The sequence below is a fragment of the Ambystoma mexicanum genome, chromosome 1p, assembly GCF_040938575.1.
Source record: "Ambystoma mexicanum isolate Mex_15411 chromosome 1p, UKY_AmexF1_1, whole genome shotgun sequence".
Lineage (NCBI taxonomy): Eukaryota > Metazoa > Chordata > Amphibia > Caudata > Ambystomatidae > Ambystoma > Ambystoma mexicanum.
Window position 1 is genome coordinate 1508278476 of NC_090921.1, and position 19659 is coordinate 1508298134.

General features: G+C 48.9%; 1 protein-coding gene and 1 non-coding gene across 2 annotated transcripts in view; one reads left to right on the top strand and one right to left on the bottom strand.

Annotated features, from left to right (window-relative positions):
* ARHGAP30 (Rho GTPase activating protein 30) overlaps positions 1–19659 on the bottom strand; it is a 2240907-nt gene that overhangs the window by 1310207 nt on the left and 911041 nt on the right. The window lies entirely within an intron of this gene.
* Positions 5408–5479, top strand: TRNAE-CUC (transfer RNA glutamic acid (anticodon CUC)). The gene has a single exon. It is a non-coding gene; the product is annotated as a tRNA-Glu (tRNA).

The window sequence follows — 19659 nt, forward strand, 5'->3', positions numbered from 1 at the left end:
TATGGGTTGGGGCTAGGACCAGTTGTTTGAAGCCAATGGATTCCAATGACAGTATCAAGTCTTTGGCCTCCTCATCTAATAGGTTATTTTCCCAAAGATTAAAGTCTCCAAGGACAACAAACGCAGCAGAGTCTTTAGCAGTGTTACCAATAAGGGCCATTAAATGTTCTTCAAACAAAGGGGTGGATGGTAAATCTTGGTGGGTGATACAATAATCGCAGCAGGCTAATAGAGGAGGTTGGGTTTACATTAAGTTCCACCAATATTGCTTCACAATTTTCTATATCTGGATTTCTAGAAGTGTAACATTTCATAACATGCTTGAAAATAATAGCCACCCCCTTACCCCCTCTACTCTTCTCCCGGTCAACATGAAGGGCTAAATATCCATCAGGAGTAGCCAGTAACATGGCATGATGTGTGGATTTAGTAATCCAGGTTTCTGTGATGAATACAATATCCACATTTTTCTCCGAAATTAGGTCTGAGATTTCTACAGCATGCTTTATGAGAGATCGAGTATTTAATAGGCAGCTGTTAAGTTTCCTATTAGTGGCCCACAAGATTTTTGTCTCCTCAATGTCTTATACTGTATGCTCTCCACTCCTGTGGGTCCTAAAAGCTACCTCACAGGGTTGGAGACACCAGTGTTTTGAGACACTGTATGGGCCTTATAAGAGTAATGTGTGTAAACATATGTGATTGTTCATTACTATCATCCTCTCTAGTTTTTTTAGGGCAGATTTCCGCTGCCTTGACTCTTAACTGAGCCGTCCCAAGGGGTCTAGCGCCATTTTCATGGGACGAAACCATCACTGAGCGGGCAGGAGTGAGCGGTAAGGAGGGGGTAGGATGGCGATTAAAACAGAAGTTTTCCGCTTTTTGTTTCAGAATCATAGCAGTGGTGGATGCATTAGCCTGTAGGCTAGTGCTTCTTACCTTAGATTCTTCATTGGCAAGCTTTGCTGCCTCTAGTACCTCTTGCAGTCCCATAACTTTAAGCAACCCTCTCGCCATATCAGTTTCAGTGACTCATATTTGCATCCCTCTTTTTCAAGAGCCGGGCCCTTTGCATTTATGCCCTATACAGGTAGAACCCAACTGTAAATACTACGTCATATAAAGTAAGTAATATCTTCTTTCTATTAGTTATGTGGCAAGGTTGATGGTGGCTTCACCTGTGTAGCATGGCTCTACATTGTGGAATCCTTTGTACCTAGCTGAGTGCTTTTTTGACCCTCTCCACTATTCGTAAAAATTAAGATTGTTTTTGTTTTCCTCAAAGACCTACGGGGTCACATTACGAGCTCTTGTCCCTCTGTGTAAGGAAAAAGAGGTGGCCCTGTTTGGCCATTGGATGTGTGTGCCCAGGACTGGGTTCTATACTCAGCCTGAAGCCAGTTCTGACTGAATACTTTCACAGAATCCTGTCAGGGAATGTCTGGATTCACTGTGAGAGACCTTCCTGTGTGCATGAATGTGTTTGAAGGGATGGATGCCCTCTGTCTGAATGATGCTTGGTGTGTGATTGGGTGCTATGTTCACTCACTGCCTCTCGAGGGTCTCTTTCCTACTCCCCATGTCAACCAGCTGATCTCTGAACCTGCACTCCGGTAAGCCTAGTTCTTCAGGAAGGACCAAATCTCTGCACCCCCCTGAATAACCTGATGGCAAAGCTCTGCTGCTCCAGGAAGATCATAAAGGAAAATACACCAGAGCTCCTTTCCCCTGATCCTGTGGGGACAACTGTGTAATGCACCCCAAATAGAGGCCTGTAATAAGAATTGTACCTGGTCCATAGAGTAGTGGACTGTGGACCCCTAGATGCTGTGGGAGGTGGGTTTCTGAGAAGTCGCCCATTTGGACCATGTGATTTATAGATTGCCAGTGTCTGCCCCAGGTGGACCCTAGGACTGAAATAACAGAATGTGCATTGTAACTCTTTGAAATCTGCAAGGAACTTGCCAATCATACCGCAGTGTCTTCCTCTTCTCCTCCCTCCCAGGCTCTCTGCTTCTCACTGGTCACCCACTTTTCCTCCAAAACTCTGGACATCCTGTCCTCTATGTCTTCTGCTCCCCCTTCCCACTACTCTCCTGCTCTTTCCTCCCCTTCCCTCCATACTCCCCTCTTTCTCTACCATTGCACCTGATGAGATTTCAAGCATGGTCTGTTCTATGAAAGTATCATCTAAACAGGTGCTCCCCTGCCCCTCCAGAACCATCAAGGACAACATCTCCTCTCTCGCTACAGCCTTGGCTGACCTCTGCAACCACTCATTCACCACTGGCTCTTTCCCTCAACCCCTTAAGCACTCTCTTGTGCACCCTCATCCAGAAAAAGCCATCTGCTGACCCTTCTTGCCCATCTAACTGTCGCCCTATCTCTATCACCCCTTTTTTTGGGCAAACTCATGGGGAAGCAGTTTATCGGCCAACTGACTCTCCAAGCCGAAATGGCTGGTTGCCTCAATGACCACCAGTCCAGTTTCAGGGTAGCCATGGACACAGAAAATGCTCTCCTGAACACCCTTGAAGACCTATTCTATAACCTGGATTCTAATACTCCCTCTGTCATGATCCTCCTCATTCTTTCTTATGCTTTTGACACAGTCCATCCTCATAAACCGTCTCCATGATACCCCAGGCATCGTGGACAGGGCACTAGCGTGGCTGACCTCCTGCCTCTCAAACAGACCTTCAACAGACAGTGCAAATGGGTACTTTTCTCTCTTCCACCTCACTCTCTACTCGTGGCATCCCTCAGGGCTCTATCCTATCGCCATGGCTCTTCAACATCTACCTGCCCCTCTGGCCCATCTCTTCTCCATTTTCTCTCCTCATTTCCAGTGTCATGCAGAAGACATGCAGCTCTTTCTCAAGCTGCCTTTCCCCTACCTCGTCCTCCTCCATCATACCTGTCTGTCTGACTGCTATTCAGGCATGGTGCTCTGCCAAAGATCTCTGCCGGAATGCCAGTAAGACAGAGATCCTTCTCATCGGGATGCCTGCTCCTGGTTTTCCCCCCTCTCTCTGGCCAGTCTCCCTGGGTCCTCTCCCCTCACCCACTTGTGAGGCAAAAAACCATGGGATCATCGTTGACTTGTCTCTCTCTTTCTCACCTCACATCATGGACCTTGCCAAGAAGTCCAATTTCCAGTTGCATCTCCTCAGGGGCACTGTACCCTTCTTCACCTTCCCCCAGAAGCTCAACGCCTCCAGAGCCCTGGTTCTCTCTAGGCTCAACTACTACAACAGCCTCTTCCTCAATCTGCCTCTTTCCTCCTTTGGCCCCCATCAATTAATCCAGAATAGGACAGCAAGACTTATTCTTGGCCTCAAGCCCGGGACCGCATCTCTCCAGCCCTAAAATCTCTCCACTGGCTCCCGGTGACCACAAGGATCAAGTTCAAGACTCTCTACTTCATTCACAATGCTGTCTGGGGCCTGGGACCTCTTTACATCCAGCTTTCCCTCCCTAAATACCTTCAGGCCGGAGTCCTTCCGTCTTCTGGCTCCAACTCTCTACAGATCAAGCGATTCTCCAAGCAGATAGTGGGAGGTGGATTCCTTTCCTTGGCTGGCTCCTCCCACTGGAAGCTGCCCCCCCACCCCCAGATTTGATCTAGATCTTCTTAAATTTTGGAAACTTCTCAAGAGTTTCCTTTTCTCATCTGACTTGCCTCACCCAGTCCCGTGCTAACTCTCCATCTGCCACTGTGACTGGGTCCTGGTCCCTTCAGAGTCATACAGGGGCCAGACCAACTCCTATGAGTGCCTCCAGCATCCCTGTTCAACACTTGCCCTCTGGCCCCCTTTCCCAAACTAGCCCAACTGGTCTTCCCAGTCCAGCGCACTCTTCCTCCCCTTCCCCCTCTCCCCTGGCACTTGCCACCTTGGCCCACTTGCCCGGCATCCTACCTCCTGCACTTCTCCCCCACGCACTGCCCCTCCCCTTGCACTTACCACCTTTTCATGCACTAGTGCGGTAGGATTGTCACAAGGACAAAATAACCATTTATATTGTTTTACCTTTTGATTCCAATATCCCGTCACGGCCACGTCCCCGCCCAACTTGTCTTGTGGCACCTGGAAACATCTTAGTATAGGCGCCCATACAAATGTCCAATAAATAAATAAATAAATAAATAAATGAATAAAACGGATTTAGGCTGAAAGGAACACTTATATAAAATGTGTTTTTAAAATACGTTGGTTCCTATGAATAGCCATTGGGCCTCATTATGAGGTTGGAGGTAGCCATGGCGCTAATAGCACCATGGCTGCCTCCAAACCCGTTCCAACTCCGCCCTGGTGAATGGAGCTATTACCGGCCCATTCCAAGGTTGGCGGGACCGGTAATTCCCCATTCACCAGGGCCCTTCCCCATTCCCATTTTAGCCCCCATAGGGCTCAATGGGAATGGGGAAGGCGCTAATAACGGTAGCGCAAATTGCGGTACCGTTATTAGCTCCAGAGTCCCTTTGCGGGTCCCGTCCTTAACGCCTGGAAAAACCAGGCGTTAAGGGAGGACCCGCAAAGGGAACTCCCTTACCACCCAGTAAGGGATTACGGGCACAGGTGCCCTTACCGCTGCCAGTAATCCCTTACCACCCACCTCGTAATGAGGCCCATTGTCTTCTATTTTCCCCATTCTTTTCAATGGGCGGGAATGTTCCATTATGCCACCTTTTGATGTCCACCCATCCCCAGATCCTGTTTACCAGACCTTTCAGTAATGACTGTTGGAAAAGGTTAGTGTTTTTTTTCCACTCTTCCTATCTCTATAATGGAGGAAGGTTCTGCCCCCCTCCCATCAGGAACTCACATCTCACGTGTGCGTAACTGAAGGATGTCAGTTAAACACCTCCTGGAACCTGTATTTATTAAATTTTATTGGCGCAGAAAACTGTGTGGTATCTCATTAATTGTTCACCTAATTGAGTCATTTTAATTTTAGGAGTGTTATTTTTAATGTATATTTTTCAGTTAGCAATCAGGGATGTCATTTGGGGGATGCAAGGGGTCACACCTGCGACCCCTGAGGTCTCCTTTGCTACCGCAAAAAAAAAGAAAAAGGGGAATTTAAATGTAAGCTCATGGGCTGTGGCCAGTGCCATGTGGCTCTTTGTTTCTGGAGGGACTGTCTTTCTGGTTCAGGCCTCTTAAAAAAACAGGAGGTTCCACACATGTAACACTTTGAGCAGTAACCCTAAATAAGAAAGAATAATAATAACACATTTGTCTTTCTGGAATTCTATACAATAATTGCTAGACTCATTAAAGGTTTATTTCAGGCGAACTTCAGGGGATGAGTCAGCGATTTAAGCTGTTCTTAAACACCTCAACTCAGCCTTTCATCCTTCTGCTGTCGATAAATGCGTAGCAACACAGGTTGGGTGATATTGTCCCTGGTGGTCTAGTGGTTAGGATTTGGCGCTCTCACCGCCGCGGCCCGGGTTCGATTCCCGGTCAGGGAAGAGAGGCTTTCTCGCGCCTTGAAACACTTGTGTATAGGCGCGTTACAAATGCCATATCATATCATTGTATGTATATTTGTTCTATATAAAGCGCTTTAGCGTAAGTGCTATATAATAACACATCATTATCATTTGGCCTTGGACGTCCACTTGCATTCACAGTAATTTGGTAATATGGGCCTATACACACTGATATTAACAATACATATTGGGATCCATTCTTGTATGAAATGTATATCACATTATAGTGATATCGTAACCATACGTTTCATACTGTACTTAGGAACAATGCTATGTGATGTCACTTCCTGTTTTGTCAAGGGGTGAAATGTCGTGTTTCATGGCTTCCCTTGATGTTACTTCAGAGTGGGGTCAAATTACATCACTTCTGTTGATGTCATCAGAGGTCAAGGGTTGTGTGATGTCACTTCGCTACCCCTGGCATTTTGGTGAAATGACGTCTCTGATAGCACTTAATTCGCAATCTATTTATTGTGTCAAATGTTTTTGTTAATACCCCTTAATAGGCAGTGGGACTGTCTCAGTGGTCCCACAACACCACATACACTGTCCTGGCCCTTTGGATATTTTTGCCCAAACAGGCTCTGGTGTGGCTTTTTTCCCTGCAGATCTTCTGGAGAGAATCTGCGTCAGCCTTTGTTCTGCTGTCAGGTCTGCCTGAGGCCTGTTGTGGGCGAATCCCTGGCCCCCACTGCAATCTTCCGTGAGCCCCCGGCCCACACCGCATCAGAGACTCACACAGAGACATGCATCAGGCTCGGGTCCCCGGTCGCACTGACGCGGCTGGGAATGCCCCTTTTATTTATAGGGCACGCGGCGGAGTGCAACGTCACTTCGCTGCGTGCTATTCCCTTAAAGGGGTAGCACCACACTCCTCCTTTTTCATGAGGACAACAAATAACAAAATCAAACTTGGCATGACTACAGTTAAACTCTACAACACACTAACACCGTTAACCCAAACACATAGATCCCCACTGAGCCCCATTATTCACAGCAAACTCCCTCCCCCACTGGGCAAGCCCGTCCGGGTTGGACTCCGTCACGGCTCCAAGACAAAGTCACTGAAATGAGCAGGTTTCCCTTGCCCTGTCCTCAGGGGGTACCTCCTGCTTGCCTCGGGGATTGGAGTCCCGCTGTCAGCTGGTGTTCTCACAGGAGACCGAGGGAGGGGCTCTTAACCCCCGCCCTCATCAGGTATGTCCACAATGTCCTGATCCAGGGGTGCCTCAGTCCTGGGCTCCCCCAGTTTCTTGAAGAAACTGACGTTCCTTGTGACCGAAGCTCGGCCGTCCGACGCAGTCACCATGGAACCCTTGACTGCTATAACGTGCAGCGGCTCCGGTTCATATGTTAGCGACAGCTTCCCGCGGGGGTGCATGTTTCTTATTAGCACCTCATCCCCGGGCACAAGTTGTTGAGGTTGGAGACCCCTCCTTTCGTTCTCCTGCTCAGTCTGCAGTTGCTGCTCCAGCTCCACCCGTTGAGTATCGATGACTCCCAGCTCCTTTTCCCCCACATCTGGCAGCAACCCTCTCGGGCTTCGCTTGAATAGGGCTTCGGCCGGGGCCACGCCCTTCAAGGTGTGCGGGGTTGTTCGAAAGACCCGCAAAAAACTGGTAGAGTTTCCTCTCCAAACACTGTCCTTGACCTTGTGCAATCCGGAAGACTTTGTTTAAAGTGCGCATCAACCTTTCGACCTCTCCATTGGCCCTTGGCCACAGCGGGGTGACCTTCCTATGATGCACTCCATAGCCTTCCATCAGGGCATCAAATCGTTCGCCTTGGAATGGAGCCCCATTGTCCGAGCAGAGTACTTTAGGGAGACCATGAGCCGCAAACACCTTCTCCATCGCCACCACTACGTGTTTGAATGCCACCGACTGGATGAACTCCACCTCCGGGTATCTGGAGTACTCATCCACCACCACCAGGAAATGCATTCCCTGTGACGTGGACCCAAAGTCAGCATGGACAACTTCCCAGGGACGCGTGCCGTGGGGCATGGCTTCGATGGCAGGTTCCCTCTCGGCGGGCGAAGCTGCCTGGCACCACAAACATGAAGCTACATATTCATCCACCCATCTCTCAAGGTCGGGGAACCACACCTTGAGACATAGCCGGGCTTTGGTCTTTGCAGCCCCTTGATGGCCTTGGTGTGCCAGGCCGATCACCTCATGAACTTTGGCCTGCGGGACCACGATCTGATCTCCTCTCAGCAATAGTCCCTTATCTGAGAACGACAGTTCCTCCTGCACTCTCCACAGCTGCTCGAGCACCACCTTCGCTTCCTGCGTGCGCCCAGCCAGCGACTCCAGGACACACTTCCATGACCCTTGCTGCAGTGCCGCTCTGAGGATGCAGAAGCACTCGTCGCTCGCAGCCGCCACCTCCAGTTCTTCGAGTGGCAGGGCATTCGGGGTGGCCGATTCAACCACTAACTGTATGTGATCACTGGCCTCTTCCGCACAGGGGTCAGCCTCTCCGTCCTGGCGACTCCCCGGATGGCGAGAGAGGTAGTCCGCTGCATTGTTGGCACCAGGCCGATACACCAACGAGACCCCATATTCAAGCAGGGCCAGCATCCACCTCTTAATCCTCGCTGGTGGTTTTGAGGACGAGCCGGCCAGGATCGGCAGCATGGGTTTGTGGTTCGTCACAACGGTCACCGGCCTCCCCAGGATGTACAGCCGGAAAAGCCTGCACCCCCAGAGAACGGCCAGCGCTTCTCACTCTATTTGAGAATACCGCTGCTCCGTCTCTGACAGAGCCTTGCTGGCATAGGCCACGGGGCGAACGCTGGAGTCCTGCCCCAATTGCGTTAGTACTGCTCCCAGGCCAAATGGGCTGGCGTCCACAACGATTTCAGACTGCAAAGCAGGGTCAAAGAAGGCCATCGTGTCTTCCTCTTTGTGGGCACTTTTAATGTCCTCGAAAGCAGCCTGTTCCAATGGTCTCCACTGCCACACAGTCTCTTTTTTGGTGAGGCTCGGACCTGGATGCCAGATTTTTGATAAAGCGACCACAATAGGTGACCTTTCCCAGGAAGCTTCTCACTTCGGACACATTCTCTGGAGGTCTCCCTTCCCTGATGTCCTTTACTTTCCTAGGGTCTGGAGACACCCCACCCTCGTTGAACATGAATCCAAAGAACTCTATGTTCGTCCTCAGGAACTCACATTTTTCGCAGTGGAGTGGCAGGCCCATTGATTGCAGCCTCTCAAAAGTTTTTGCCAGCCTCTGTAGGTGGTCCACTTCCGACTTGGTGAACACCAGGATGTCGTTACTGATGTTCAGCACGCCTTCTAGGTCCGCCAGAGCCCCTCTGATAATGTTTTGCAAAACCTCAGCCGCGGAGTAAATCCCGAAGCTGAGTCGCTTGTACCGGTATAGACCCCGGTGGGTCGTGAATGTCGTGATGTACCTTGACTCTGGATGCAGGAGGACTTGGTGATATCCAGCCCTGAGATCAAGCTTCGAGAAGAAGCAAGCCCCCTGCAGCTCTGCAATGATATCATCAATAGTTGGTGTGAGATGGCATTCCCTCCTGATTGCCTTGTTGGGAAGCCTCATGTCCACACAAATTCTTACCAAATCGGGTTGCTTGGGTTTCTTGACAACCACAATTGGGGACACCCAAGGCGTTGGACCTTCCACCTCCTCGATGAAGTCAAGGTTTACCAAGTTATCCAGCTCTTTGTCCACCAACTCCCTCAGATGGAATGGCACCCTTCCGGTGTTTGAGGGCAATGGGCTGCACCGACTCATCGACGTGCAGTCTCACTGGATCACCAGCCATGCGACCAATCCCTTGCAACAGGCCTGCATATTTCTCCAGCAGCGTTTGTATGTCCTCCACATATACAGAGTATGCAAAGCTCACCAGTCCGAGGGCTTCGGCCGCCGCACAGCTTAGTAAGGTGTTGGTACGGACGGCGTTACATAGAAATGTGCTTTGATCTTCGAGCTTCCATGCCCCACACGAGCCACAAATACACCATCCAGGGGAATGGGATGTGAGCCCCCAAACGTGAAAATGCAAGCTTTCGGGGTTGATAGTCTGGGGGGCAGGGCATGGCATCATAATGTTCACGGGCCATGATGTTGACTGATGCCCCCGTGTCCATCAGCAGCGATACAGGAGAGTCATTGACTGCCACGATGCACCTCGGCTGTCTTCGGCCCTTGGACTGGAGGGCGCGAATGCTTGACACGAAGAAGATGTTTTCCTCTTCCTCCTCCTCCTCGTCAGGTTGGGTCCTTCCTCCCCGTATTCTACCTGGGCAACATTTGGAGGGCGGGACTGTCTGAAGAACCCTAACCGCACTGGACCCCTCAGCACCATCACCGGCAGGGATGCTCTGCACACCTTTACGAAATGATCTGTCACGTCTCACCGCCCGCACAGCTTCCCTGCAGCAGGGCACTCAACGGGGTGGGTCAAGTCATACCCGCACTTTTGGCATGCCTCTCCCGGCTTACCGCCCCTGTCGCAGAAATTGCTAGCCGGTCTCCGGACACCCCTGCCGCCACGACCCACGGCGCAGACCTCTTCTGACTTGGCCGTCCGGGACCCCGCTTCCATCCTTGATGCACGTACCTCGGAAATCTCCCAGCAGCAGCCCAGCTCCAAGATGCGAGGAAGGGTGATCCCGGGTTCTCTCAGCACCTGTCTCCTCAACTTGCCTGAGGAGCACCCTTGGATGACCATGTCATCGAAGTTGTCCTATGAACATGCCACTGACAGTCTCCTAAAACAACCATGAAAGGTATCGAGAGTCTCATCTTCTTTCTGTTTAGTGGATAGCATGACGAACCGCTCGTAGTCCGCATTGACCAGTGGAAGGAAGTAGTTGTGCAGGGCTGTCTTTGCTCCGGCAAAAGGTGGCGTTTGCGGGCTGGAGGGAGTCAAAAATCTCATGAACAGCTGGTCCTGCGGCATACAGTAATGTGGTCAGCTTGATGTCATCACTGGTTTCCATCTTTGCCCGAAAGTACATGTCAAGGCGATCAATCCATCCCCTCCACCTAGGCCCCAGACTGGATGGGGGGCCAGACACGTCAAACTCGGGTATGGGTGGAAGGGCCACCGGGGCCCTCATCTGGGCCATTGCTGGAGTTGGAGTAATCCTTGCTGTTGTGCAGCTGCCTGCGCCCCGTCCTGGTTTGCTGGATCATTCATGAGTCAAAGCGCACAAGCACCCCTTCAGTATTGCATAGTGGCTGCAACTCACCCTGCTTGATTCTTCTCCTCACAGCCACCTTGATCTTCCACCTTCCACACCAGGACCACAGCCTTACAGGCCTCCTTGATCTTCAAAACTCCCCACCAGTTCTGCACCAGTGCACACAGCACTCACCAGAGATTCCAGTAGGAACAGTAGTCCAGTGGCAAGTCACCAGATTGCCCAGCACTGAGGATTGTCCAAAAATGGAGCCAGGGAGGCATAGGATAGTAGTCTCAGAACAGCCAGTCTCCCCCCGGTGCCTCACCTTCACTCAGTGATTTACACCTCGAAAATTGCAATAAATTGAAATTCCCAGGTATGTCCATGTAGGAATAGCAGTTCGCTATTCATGTGTCCAAAAATTGTGCCTGGATGGCACTCACAGGCCCCTCCGGAGCTCCGTGAAACATCCGTGTGTGAGGGACAAAATGGCCGCCGCGTGAGCCGCACCCTCCCCCAAGCGTGGAACGAGAGAGATCATTCCCTCGTTCTAGTGAAAAATTATGCAAATGTATCAACGCCGGGTCCGGGCATGTCTTTGGCCTCGTCGCCACTTTTGCGTGGGAATCCCTGGCCCCCACTGCAATCTTCCCCCCAAAAACCATAAAAGTGATAGTTCGATAGAAGCTTGTCCCCCTGGCAGGTCTTGAGCACTGCTGTGTGGTGTCTTGCTGCTGTCCATCATGCCATTGCTAAGATGTCTGTAGGTGCTGTGGTCCCTGACTGCATGTTAGCACCCTGCTTCATGTGAGAGTTGCTACCAGCTTCTGGTAATCTATGCAAGAGTATCTCAGATCCTGGACAGATCCTGTTCTTTTCAGCTCCTCTGAGAAGTCTGCTGTCGGACATGGTTTTCCCCTGCATTCCTCCTTTTCACAAACAGATGCCTCTGCTTTGATTTATGTGCTTTGCTTAACCCTCGTGCAGTATTTGCCACCGTTAAACAGAGGCACTGCACTAACATTTCCACTGACTTCCATTTTGTGATTATTGCTATGAACTAGTTTGAACCTCCAATCACATCGACAGGTCCCACCGTTTTGCTACTAAATGTATGTGTGCCCATGGTTCTGATGTACTGGGCACTCCTTGGGTGTTTTAGACAGTTTCATTGGAATTTGGTACTGTTCAGTGTACATTTAGGCATTGTCTAACCCTTTCAATTGTGACATCTGATGTAAAGAATGTACTCTATCGGTTTGTGTGTTTACAAATCACAGCACCTTCTTAGTATTCACTACTCCTGCACAGGATCGTGGATTGATTGGACCCAGTGATTATGGGCGGTGGTAGGCTAGTACAGGATTCCTGAAAGTTTCATACGAAGTGTCATTTTGTTATGGTCAACTTTCTTTAAACCTAAAAAAGAATCTTAATATAAAAGTCACGCTAGGTTTATCAGCACCTTGTAGCCCTAGATTATTTAGTGTTTTAGAATGTTTTATTTTCAAAATCTGAGAGCCATATAGTTAACTCCAGGATGATCCAGAGGAAGGATGGACAGAAGGGACAGAGACAGACACACTTGCAGGGCAGCAGCGCGAAGTGCTCGGTGGGTTGAATAGAATAGAAAGGAGAAATACAGTGTGTACAAGGAAATTCAAAGTTTATTTCAAGTCATATATGTAAAGTGTTCATAGGTATAGGCCTCATTGCAGGTTTAGTGGTATCTTGGTGGTAAATCCGCGGAGATACCCCCAAACAGATTTATTGTTACGACCACTTGGTCCTGCGGAATTACTGCTGGATTACAAGTGATGGTAGGTGGTGTTAGTCCCCATTTATGGCAGTCCATAGGACTCCTTGGGGATTTCCCCAAAATTACCGCTGTTGGTAATTCCACCAATTTGGCCGTTTATTGGCTGTAAAGCTGAGGAATTACCCTGCAGCATTCTGCTGAAGGTTATTCCTCTGCTTTACCTTCAAACCTGTAGTTCGGCATTGTGGTAAGGTGGAGGTAATACAGTGGTGCCACAGTTTTTGGCCACACCTCTGAACTTGTAATGGGACACATTGGGCCTCATACCGAGATTGGTGGTAACCATGGTGTTAATAGCTCCATGGCTGCCACCAATAACGGTACCGACTCCTAGCTGGTTCAATGGGGACTTACGGTCCATTCCGACCTTGGAGGGACCGGTAAGTCCCCATTGAAAAAGGCAATCCCCATTCCCATTTGAGCCCCCATAGGGCTCAATGGAAATAGGGTGGAAGCTAATAACGGTACTGCAATTTGCTGTACCGTTATTTGCTCCCTGGTCCCTTTGCGGCTCGCGCTAACGGCGCCTGGTAAAACCAGGCGCCCATAGCGGGACCCACAAAGGCACCTCAGAATAGGGCGCAAAGGGATTACTGGTACTGATGTCCTTAATGGTGCCCGGTATCCCTTTGCGCCCACGTCGGAATGCGGGCCATTGTTTGGTATCCCTGCTCTGTCAACCACACCATCCTGCTCAACCGTCTCCGTGATAACCTGGGTATCACTGGTCAGGCTCTGGCGTGGCTGACTTCCTTCCTCTCCAATCGACCCTCTCAGGTCCAACTGGGGTCCTTCCTCTCTGACATCTTTTTCTCTACCTGTGGTGTCCCCGAGGAATCTAACCTCTCCCCCTGGCTGTTCAACCAGTATCTGGCACTTCTTGCTCACTGCATCGCCGCTCTCTGCCCCAACTTTCAGTGCTATGCGGATGATACCCAGCTCATTTTCAGGCTACCCTCGGCACCTCCTCTCCTTCTCTCATCTCTGACTGTCTCTCTGCTATCCAGGAATGGAGTGCTGCCAATGACCTCTGCCTTAATGCCAGTAAGACTGAGATTCTACTCATCGGCACACCCGCTGCCTCCTTCCCTGCAGCTCTCTGGCCGGCCTCTCTTGGCCCTCTTCCTGCTCCTACCTGCAAGGCAAAAAACCTCGGGGTAATCTTCGACTCCACACTCTCTTTCTCTCCTCACATATCTGACGTCTCTAAGAAGTCACACTACCAGCTACACCTCCTCAGAGGTATCCTTCCTTTCCTCTGCTTCCCCCAGAAGCTCACTGTCTCTAGAGCCCTGGTTTTCCCGAAGCTGGACTACTGTAACAGCCTCTATCTAAATCTTCCTGCCTCTACTCTCCGCCCTTTGCAACTCATCCTGAACAGGACTGCGAGACTTGTCCTTGGCCTCAAGCCCAGGGATCGTATCTCTCCAGGACTGAAATCTCTGCACTGGCTCCCAGTGGTTGCGAGGATTAAGTTCAAAACCCTCTGCATTGTCCATAAGGCCTTCTGGGGCCTTGGCCCAAAATACCTTCAACTCTATCTTCCTAAATATCTTCCTTCTCGAGCTCTTCGCTCATCCACCTCCAGCTCCCTCAGGGTCAGCCACTTTTCCAAGCAACGAGTTGGGGGTAGATCTCTCTCCGCAGCAGGGGCCTCCCTCTGGAAAAGCCTTCCTGCCTCCCTGAAACTTGAGGAGAACCATCTCCCGCTCCGGAAGCACCTCAAAACCTTCCTCTTTGCCTCCGCTTTCTCTCCCTCTCTCCCCTGCTAAAATCAGCAAACCTGCACTGAATCTGCAACTGGGCCACTCACCGATCTCGGTCCTTGGCCCAGCCACTCTTCCCTGCACTGCGTACCTGCACTACGGGACTGTCTCTGTATCCTACAGCCCCTCCTCCCGGCACTTCCCTTGCACTTGCCACCAGCTGGCCCTATTATTTATCTTGTATTCTACTAACCATGTACTGCACTTTCCACTCTCCCCTTCCCCTTGCACTTTTCCCTTTCCCCTCTCCCCTTGCGCGATCTGAATGACACCTGGCCTAGTAGGATTGTTGTCTGTCTTCCCCTGTTCCCCCGCGCCTCGTCGCGCCTTGAAACACTTGTGTATAGGCGCGTTACAAATGCCATATCATATCATATCATATCATATATCATATCATATAGATATGCAAATCTGTCCACACTGTTTCAGTGTTATCTAGTAGGTTGTTTTCTTTTCAAGTGTCAAGTTTGTTCTTTTTGGAGTCCACTATTCTTTTTTGCACTCCCCTTCACTTGTCTGGAATGTGGATTCTGACCAGAGTTCCTGCCATTCAGTATTTACCTCACCATTCCTTTTCTGTCTATGATAGACCGGCCTAATGTTAGTCCTCAGGTAGACATTCACAGGTAGCTTATACACTGCTTTCCCTGACACTTAGTTTGTGTGGGCCACCATCATGTTTATCTATGATACCTCTGCTGTTGCAACTAGAACACAGCTCCTGCTCGGAGATCTTGGGCTTCATTATAAGGCTTGCGCTCCCGGAATGAAGGGGGCCAGTACGGGGCCAGCCCCCTTCATTCAGTGTGCGCGTATTATGAGCTTCCCATCGCGGGACCCGTACAAGATGTCTGGTAAAACCAGATGTCTTTTCCGGGTCCCACGAAGGGAAGAGGAAATAATAACGGGCCAGATGTAATATGCCCGTTATTACCTCCCTCTCCATTCCCATTGAGCCCTATGGGGGCTCAAATGTGAATGGGGATGGGTTCCTGCAAGGAGGACTTACCGTGTCCTCCTATGTCGGAGTAACCCGGTAAGTCCCAATTGTAGGAACCAGGTAATGGAGCCCAGTACGGAGGCAGCCATGGAGCTAATAGCTCCATGGCTACCTCCATACTCGTAATGAGGCCCCTTGTCTTTCTGAAGTTCCTGACTGTATCTGACTCGCCAGGTACAGAAGTAGGTGCCCCTTCGTGGTCAGGATCCAGTGGTCAAAGTGGGCCGGAGCATTTGGGAGCGATGCTCCTCCACTTTTTTAAATTAAGTGTTACTGTTCCTATTCTTTTATTTAAAAAGAAACTGTTCCGGGTTGGTTTTGTTTTAAAATAAAATTATAGGAAGAAGTTGAAACTTGCACTTCATTGCACTGCACTGAACGTTTCCTTAAACAGCAGCAGCATTTGTTTAGGGGTTTGTATTGTGGGGGGGTGGTAATGGTGTTGGTGGGGAGCGGGAGCAGGCCAGCAGGGATCATATTTCCATTACTTCTTTTCATACACTTTGACCACTGGTCAGGATTCCAAAGACTCACCATACCAAACCGACCAGAGAGTCTTCATCGCAGGACATCAGGCAAGCACTCTGGTTCCACTTCACTCAACTGGGAAGCTCCACAGGCCTGTGCTCCTCGACTTCTTCAACTGCACCACCAAATTTGCTTTCCCTGTCCTTCTTCCATAGCCGGTCCCTCTTCTGTGTGACTTTTCAAGTCAATAACAAACTTGCTTTCTTCCTTGGAGTTTCCCCTTGAGCAGGAGACTCATCACTGAATCCCTAGGTGGTCACTGAAACATGTTCACAGCAACGACATCTGGAAACCACTGACCTCCAGCTTCAGAGCTGCTTCTTCAGTCCCAGGCCATGGTTGTCCTGACTCTACGGTACTGTTGGAAAATCTGTCCTTCATACATTTGCTCCTCGCTGGTCCTTTTCTTCATCATCAAGAAACTCTTGAGGGCTTCTCTCCAACAGAACTCTAGGAACTGCTTTTTGGGGCTCTTTAGCACAAAGGTGACCCTTTTCCACCAAAGAGATCCCATACTCACACTATTTGTCTCTTTGGCCTTCTCTTTAACTTTCCAGCTTGGATAGAAAATCCTTGACTTGCCTGTTCCTGCCTTGTTCTTTCTAGAAGGGACTCCATATTAATTCTAAATAACTCTTAAAACTCTTATTTACCTCACAAATTATGGCATCTTCCGTTTTAAAAAAGTTACTTACCTGTGAGAGTATTTTGTTCTTTGCCTTTTCTTCAAATAAAACTACAATGTTAAAACAAATATAGTGTGTGCCAGATCCCATTAGGTGTTAATGAGAAGTGTGCACTGTACCTGTGAACTACCCTACCCACCTTCACATCCTGAGAGTTAGGCCTGGGCTGCTCTGTCAAGACTCGCCATTAGAGAGCCTGATAAGCTTCAGAAAATCACAAGTGGTATAGGAAAAACAACATGATCTTATGACAAACTGGTGCACAAAACCGTTATCCTCTAAATAAAAACACATTTTGAATATATAACCAAACAGAAACAATCAAATTAAAATGCAACTTCCTTTCTATGACATTTGACAAATTTAAGTAAAATAAACTACCTCCAAGGGATAGGTTGATATCTTTCTATTTACAGCAAACTGTTTTCAAAGTAACCATTCTAATTAGTTTATGAATTAAAATAGATCCAAACAAGGGACAAAACGTGTTTCACACTACTTGAATACTTCTGAGGTTAATTGAAGTGCCTGCTTCTTCAGGGTCGAAAACTTTATTAGCACCCAGGGATATGGGAGCAACGAATCAGGTTGCTCAGATCGCAGGCTGAATCTACCGATCCAAGCTCGTGGTCCGAGCAACCTGATGGATGCTACCCCAACCCTGCCATCTCCCCCCTTCCCTTCTTAATTTTAATCCCTCCCCCAGTCGCGCTTACCTGATTAATTTGCTGGCGGGGCCCGTTGCTGTTGCCTCCTCCCGGTATCCTCACTAGCTGCCATGAAAATGGAAGAAGTGCTCCATATGGAGCTCTATTTTCCTGAAGCATGTCCACCATCTTTAGTGAGTATTTTGTTTGAATGAACCGGATTGGCAACCTAGGGTGCTAATAGCCATAATCACCCGTTCCAAAGGCTGGAACGGGTGATAATGGCAACGGGGACCCTTGCTAAAGGCCCTCGCTACGATCAGGCCTTTAACTCTAGCCCCGGGTCGTTATCACCCACTCAAGCCCTTGGAACTGGGGATTATTGCTTAATAAATGAACTCACAATTGTCATACAAATTAAAAGAATACAAAATATGTAAACACACGAAAGGCATTTATAAATTAAATGAAAACAGAAAAAGATCAATAGATTAGACCAGATTTAAGTGACAAAAATATGTGTAATAACTATGGGCCTAATCAGGGGTTGGGCGGTATCCCGGCCCTAATCGCACCAGGAGACCGCCCAATCCTATTAGCGTTACCGCAACTTGGTCTGGCGGAGTTGTGGGGGAAGCAGTAAGTCCCCATTCCCAGTGGGTCTATCAGACCCAATGGGGATGCATGGAGCAATTACTGCCAGCACTAATACCGCCAGCGGCAATAGCTCTGAATATGTCCATACAGCTGGCGCATTCACCTCCAGCTTAGAGCTGGAGGTGAAAGTATCGAGGTTGGGCCATATCCAGAATGGGCAAAGTGGTAAATGCGTCGGTAATAGTGTTAACGCCGCATTTTCCCACTCTGCCCAACTCCTGATGTGGTCCTATCTAGGTCATCCTAGCTATTCAAAATAAAAACGATTTTTGCTGTGTGGTGGGCCAGAAAGAGGACTCAAAAACGAGACATTTTTCTGAGAAGCAGTTTTTATTTAACATAAAAAACTCATCTGACCATTTTGCTATAAGCACTTCCCTATAATTCAAATGTAAATTTAAGGTGCTCGTCAGGATGTCACATCAAAATAATCAGTCCAAACCTACACTAACTGGCCCTACCACTAGAGAAAACAAAAGGGCAAACTCAATAGGGATCAGCAGTTAAACTCAGTTTGGTCTGGTAGCTTTCCCCAAACAAAAACGTCTTTATTAAACTTGACTCTTCTCTTGTTTCCCCATGTAGGCCTATGGGTCACAGTCTTGTTCAACAAAAGTATTGAAGGTCTGATGAGATGGAGGGGACATTTCTCCTACCTTCACTGGCTTTGCTCCCCTACGCAATTTCTTAGTCTCAACAGTCAAAAAGAAAACGTGTGTTATGCTTCGCTGAAATAACCATGGTGGTTTCTTGGGTCTCTCCCAGTTTCATTGAACAAACTTCATACGTTCATATCTTATGTTTTGAATTTGTTTTTGGAGAGGTTGATAACTGGATCTATCGAGGTACTTTGCCCATTTAGTTCACTGGGTTCAAATGGGTTCAAATGTTATCTGTTATCTGATAGCTGATAACTTCTTTGACAACATTCAATCTTGAAAGTATCACTAACCTGCTTTAACAGCGACTTCCCATGGAGGATACAAATGCTGCAATGAAAGTAGCCCCAGATAGCTCTACTCCCCCCACACCGGGAACAATACAGAACCAGTGTGGGAAGGAGCAAAACCCTCAGGGAAACCCTCTCGGGAAGAAAACCCTGGACGATGTCGCTCACAGGTGAAGAGGTCTTGAGGTAGTAGAGGTCTTCGGTGTAGCTGACAACTTGTAATGGAGATGAACTCTCTACAGGAGCAGAACAGACAGATAAGTATTCAAAAGTGAAGGAGAGGCTGAAAGACTTCAGGAGAGGTAACAGGCTGGAACTTACTGTAGGATTATGCTGAGGTCACAAAGAACTGTAAGGTGGCCAGGGATACCAGTCTCCACTATAGTAGTCCAAGAACAGTAACATAAGCCCTCCCTTATAGAGAAAGAAGGTTAAACTGCAGCCAATGGAAACAAGTAACGCAGGGAACGGGTGTTTGGGAAAACACGCTAATTTACTTTGGATGGGAAAGCAGAAAGTGATGACAGCTTGAATGGATGTTGGGAGCGATAACTTGTTGGTGAAAAACCTGACCCGGTATGTGGCCGAGATGAGAAAGGAGAGGGGAGTCTAAATGGAAGAGAGTCAATAGGTAGCAGTTAGGGAGAGCACGAAATTCACAAGGTAAGCGAGGAATCACCTAGCAGCGAACTTACGGAGCGCCGAAATCAGCAGTAGCGACGCGGCTGGTAGCAGAACTTCCTTCACTATATGTGTTAGGAAAGATTTCGTAATTGTAGGTAATTTTCCTTCCATGTGGCAACCCCTAAACTTTTTGCTGTTGTTTTCACCTTGTTCTTGACTTTGCCAGAGAAGTGCAGCCTTCTGCCGCACTCCTCTGGGCTTTCGCTCTTTTCTTACGGGGAAACTGACATGCCCTTAAGACAGTCAGTACCGGGG